Consider the following 6,000-nt stretch of genomic DNA (forward strand, 5'->3'; position numbering starts at 1 on the left):
TGGTCCTACCTGTGGTTCCAAGGCTCAAGTTTGCTCGTGGGGTACTGCCCAAGTCCTCTCCGCGGCGTCAGCAACCAGGAAGATCTGCGCCGCTCTTTCTGGGAACCTCTGTGCACCAGGGTTCCAGATGGCGTTTGGTGTTTTACTCTGGTGTCTGGATGTGCACAGAGTGCAGTCTCTTCTGGTTTCCCAGGCGTGTCCGCCTCTCTGAAGGTTTAGCTCTCCCTCCCACGGGATTTGCGTGCAGAGAACTGTTTATCCGGTCTGTTTCCTTCAGGTTCCGGCGGTGTCTCCCAGAGGAGACTATTCTTTGCTCACATTCCTGACCAACAAAGAAAATGCCTAGTATCACCGGTGTCCCCTGTGCACAGGGACCTGAAAGCCAGCCTCAAGGAGCACCTACATGCCTGAGAGCAGAACACTCTGTTCCCAGAACCACCTGAAAGAAAATAGGAAAAAAGGGTTACAGGAGTGCTGACACACAGTCCTACAGGAGGGCCAAGACACCTTCAGAATCAGCAAAACAAGCTAACACCAGAAACAACCTAATGGTGATAGGCAAGCACAGGAAGCAAGCAACAGAAACGAAGACTACTTGGTATCATCAGAGACCAGTTCTCCCACCAAAGCAAATTCTGGATATCCAAACACACCAGAAAAGTAAGATTTAGATTTAAAATCACATTTTATCATGATGGAGGACTTTAAGAAGGTCATAAATAACTCACGTAAGGAAATACAGGACAACACAAGTAAACAAGTAGAAGCCCTTACAGAGGAAACACAAAAATCCCTTAAAGAATTACAGGAAAACACAACCAAACAGGAGAAGGAACTAAACAAAACCATCCAGAAGTTAAAAATGGAAATAGAAACAATAAAGAAAGCACAAAGGTAGATAACGCTGGAAATAGAAAACCTAGGGAAGAGGTATCAGGAATCATAGATGCAAGCCTCACCAACAGAATATAAGAGATAGAAGAGAGAGTCTCAGGAGCAGAAGACACCGTAGAAAATATTAACACAACTGTCAAAGATAATGTTAAATGGACATAGCTCCTAGCCCAAAACATAGAGGAAATCCAGGACACAGTGAGAAGATCAAACCTAAGGATAATACATATAGAAGAGAGTGAAGACTCCCAACTTAAAGGACCAGTAAATATCTTCAACAAAATTATAGAAGAAAACTTCCCTAACCTAAAGAAAGAGATGCCCATAAACATACAAGAAACCTACAGAACTCCAAATAGATTGGACCAGAAAAGGAATTCCTCCTGTCACATAAAAGTCAAAACAATGAATGCACAAAACAAAGGATATTAAAAGCAGTAATGGAAAAAGGTCAAGTAACATATAAAGCCAGACCTCTCAGAATTACACCAGACTTCTCACCAGAGACTATAAAAGCCTGATGATGCTGGACAGATGTCAGACAGACCTTAAGAGAACACAAATGCCAGCCCAGGCTACTATATCCAGCAAAACTGTATTAATTAGCTGAATTAATTTTCAATTAACATAGAAGGAGAAACCAAGATATTTCATGACAAAACTAAATTTACACAGTATCTTTCTACAAATCCAGCCCTACAAAGGATAATAGATGGAAAAGCCCAATACAAGGAGGGAAACTACACCCTAGAAAAAGCAAGAACGAATCTCTTTGCAGCAAAACCAAAAGAAGAGAGACATGCAAACATAATCCCACCTCTAAATACAAAAAAAAAAAAAAAAAAAAAACAACCAGGAAGCAACAATCAGTATTCCTTAATATCTCTCAACATCAATGGACTCAATTTCCCAATAAAAAGACATAGACTAACAGACTGCATACATAAAGAGGACCCAGCATTTTGCTGCTTACAGGAAACACACCTCAGAGACAAAGACAGACCCTACCTCAGAGTAAAAGGCTGGAAAACCACTTTCCAAGCAAATGGTCCAAAGAAGCAAGCTGGAGTAGCCATTCTAATATCAAATAAAATCGACCTTCAACCTAAAGTCATCATAAAAGATAAGGAAGGACACTTCATATTCATCAAAGGTAAAATCCACCAAGATGCACTCTCAATCCTAAATATCTGTGCTCCAAATAAAAGGCACCTACATTCCTAAAAGAAACCTTACTTGTAGGGAGCGGCGCGGCAAAACAAAGATGGCGCCGACATCCAGCCCCGTCTGAATGTAGACAACTTACCGTGCATGTCCAGGCTTGGCCCCTTGCTAGGGAGGCCGTATGATAATGAGGTGATCCGGCGCCCTCCTGTGGTGAACAATAGTGCTGTGCATGCGCGGGTTTTGCACCTGGTGTCAGACTGGCTGGGGCGGTACTATGCAAATGGGGTGGTTCATGCCTCACCAATCTCTGGAGGACAAGTAGCTGGGATGACAGTGGGGTGACTCGTGCCCCACCAATCCCTGAAAGATTATTAGCATACTGTTGTGTATATAAGGCGAGCAACTTTGCCGCTTGTCATCCCTGTGTTAACAATGAAGTGGTCCTGCAGTAAAGGCTGTTGAGAAGAATCCGACCTTGTTGCGTCTTCCTTGCTGGCCGAGGTGGGTGTGACACTTACTAAAGCTAAAACCACACATTGCACCTCACACAATAGTAGGAGATTTCAACACCTAGTCTCATCAATGGACAGATCATGGAAACAGAAATCAAACAGAGACATAGAGAAACTAACAGAAGTTATGAACCAAATGGACTTAACAGATATGTATAGAACATTCTATCCTAAAATAAAAGGATATAACTTCTCAGCACCTCATGTTACCTTCTCCAAAATTGACCACATAATTGGTCACAAAAAAACCTCAACTGATACAGGAAGATAGAAGTAGTCCCATGCATCGTATCAGATCACCACGGACTAAGACTGGTCTTCAATAACCAAAATAGTGAAAGAATGCCCACATAAACATGAAAGCTGAACAATGCTCTACTCAATGATAACTTGGTCAAGAAAGAAATAGAGAGCAAAATGAATAACTTCTTAGAATTTAATGAAAATGAAGGTACAACATTCCCAAACTTATGGGACACAATGAAAGCTGTGCTAAGAGGAAAACGCATAGCTCTGAATGCCTGCAAAAAGAAACAGGAGAGAGCATACATCAGCAACAGGACAGCACACCTAAAAGCACCAGAACAAAAAGAAGCAAAGAGGAGTAGAAGGCAGGGAATATCAAACTCAGGGCTGAAATCAACCAAGTAGAAACAAAAAGTACTATATATAGAATCAACAAAACCAAGAGCTGGTTCTTTGAGAAAATCAACAAGATAGATTAAACCCTAGCTGGACTAAGCAGAGGGCACAGAGAGTGTGTTTAAATTAACAAAATCAGAAATGAAAAGGGAGACATAACAACAGAATCTCAGGAAATTCACAAAAATCATCAGATCCTACTACAAAAGCTTATATTCAACAAAACTGGAAAATCTGGAGGAAATGGACAATTTTCTAGACAAATATCAGGTACTAAAGCTAAATCTGGAACAGGTAATCCATCTAAACAACTCCATAACTCCTAAAGAAATAGAAGCAGTTATTAAAAATCTCTCAACCCCAAAGAGCCCAGGACCAGATGGGTTTAGGGCAAAATTCTATCAGACTTTCACAGAAGACCTCATATCAATACTGTCCAAAGTATTCCACAAAATTGAAACAGATGGAGCACTACCAAATTCCTTCTATGAAGCCACAATTACTCTTATACCTAACCTACAAAAAGAGTGAACAAGGTAGAGAACTTCAGACCAATTTCCCTTATGAATATCAATGCAAAAATACTCAATAAAATTCTCACAAATGGAGCATGTGCCTTGTTGTATGTTGGAGCATCTTTTGGGTAAAGGCCCAAGAGAGGTATAGCTGGGTCCTCAGGTAGTACAATGTCCAATTTTCTGAGGAACCTCCAGACTAATTTCCAGAGTGGTTGTACCAGTTTGCAATCCCACCAAGAATGGAGGTGTATTCCTCTTTCTCCACATCCATGCCAGCATCTGTGGTCACCTGAGCTTTTGTTTTTTTGACCTAATTGATAAGATATAATTGCCCACTTAAACATACAAACCCGGTACCATCCATCCCTTGAGAACATTAATAACAACCTGTAAATACAGAGCGGAATCTTTACGTCAGCCTCCATTGTCCTGCCACGGCTTCTTCTTCTCACCCTCCTCTTCTCCCATTCCAGTCTCCTCCTCTTCCTTCAAACTTCTCTCCTGCCCATGTTTCCTTCTCCTCCAATGACAGGCCTCCTTCTGTCCTGTACCTGCCCCTCACCTGTATTTTACAAATTCAATGGGGAGAAGTTTCTGGTGAAGACACCTGATTCCTGAGTACTTGACTAGGCAGCTGTCCTTGGGGCAGTGGAATTAGCATCAAAATACAGATAACTCCACGGCAAACCACAACATTTCCCCCTTTCTGTCCAGTTAAAAAGCCTTTTCATTTATATATAAATTGAGTACAATTATTACCACTCTACAATTTGTAAAGCATATGATCTACTCAACACCCAGTCCATCACTATATCAGTTAAACAGAACATTTAGTTATCCATTACAACTTAAGAAAAGCTAAAATCTATATTATATCTTGGCTAGCTAGTATACTATCTGATAACTATCCAATAAAATATGTATATTCAGAGTCACCTGAGTTCTTTATCTTAGCCATTCTGACTGGTGTGAGGTGGAATCTCAGGGTTGTTTTGATTTGCATTTCCCTGATGACTAAGAATTTTGAACATTTCTTTAGGTGCTTCTCAGCCATTTGATATTCTTCAGTTGTGAATTCTTTGTTTAGCTCTGTACCCCATTTATAATAGGGTGATTTGGCTCTCTGAATTCTAACTTCTTGAGTTCTTTGTATATTTTGGATATTAGTCCTCTATCAGATATAGGATTGGTAAAGATCTTTGGTTGGCATTTTGGTTGGCAATCTGTTGGTTGCCATTTTGTCCTAATGGCAGTGTCCTTTGCCTTACAGTAGCTGTGCAGTTTCATGAGGTTCCAATTGTCCGTTCTGGATCTCAGAGCATAAGCTATTGGTGTTCTCTTCAGGAAATTTTCCCCAGTGACCATGTGATCGAGACTCTTCCCATTTTTTTCTTCTATTAGTTTGAGTGTATCTGGTTTGATGTGGAGGTCCTTGATCCACTTGGACTTAAGCTTTGTACAGGGTGATAAGAATGGATCAATTTGCATTCTTCTACATGCTGACCTCCAGTTGAACCAGCACCATTTGTTGAAAATGCTATCTTTCTTCCATTGGATGGTTTTAGATCCTTTGTCAAAGATTAAGTGGCTATAGGTGTGTGGGCTCATTTCTGGGTCTTTGATTCTGTTTCACTGATCTACCTGCCTGTCTCTGTACCAATACCATGCAGATTTATCACTACTGCTCTGAAGTTAGGGATGGTGATTCCCCCAGAATTTCTTTTATTGTTGAGTATAGTTCCGGCTGTCCTGGGTGTTTTGTTATTCCAAATGAATTTGCAAATTGGTCTTTCTATCTCTATAAAGAATTGAGTAGGAATTTTGATGGGGATTGCATTGAATCTGTAGATTGCTTTTGGCAAAATGGCCACCTTTACTATATTAATCCTGCCAATCTATGAACATGGAAGATCTTTCCATCTTCTGAGGTCTTCCTCAATTTCTTTCATCAGAGATTTGAAGTTCTTGTCCACTATGTTCATAGCAGCCTTATTTATAGTAGCCAGAAGCTGGAAAGAACCCAGATGCCCTTCAACAGAGGAACGGATTAAAAAAGATGTGGTACATCTACACAATGGAGTACTACTCAGCAATCAAAAAAATGACTTCATGAAATTCATAAGCAAATGGAATGATCTAGAAAATATCATCCTGAGTGAGGTTACTCAATCATAGAAAAACACACTTGGTATGTACTCACTGATAAGTGGATATTAGCCAAAAAGCTCAAATTACCCAAGATGCAATCTATAGACCACAGGAAGCTC

This window comes from Rattus norvegicus, chromosome 10 (genome assembly GCF_036323735.1).
Source record: "Rattus norvegicus strain BN/NHsdMcwi chromosome 10, GRCr8, whole genome shotgun sequence".
Taxonomy (NCBI): Eukaryota; Metazoa; Chordata; class Mammalia; order Rodentia; family Muridae; genus Rattus; species Rattus norvegicus.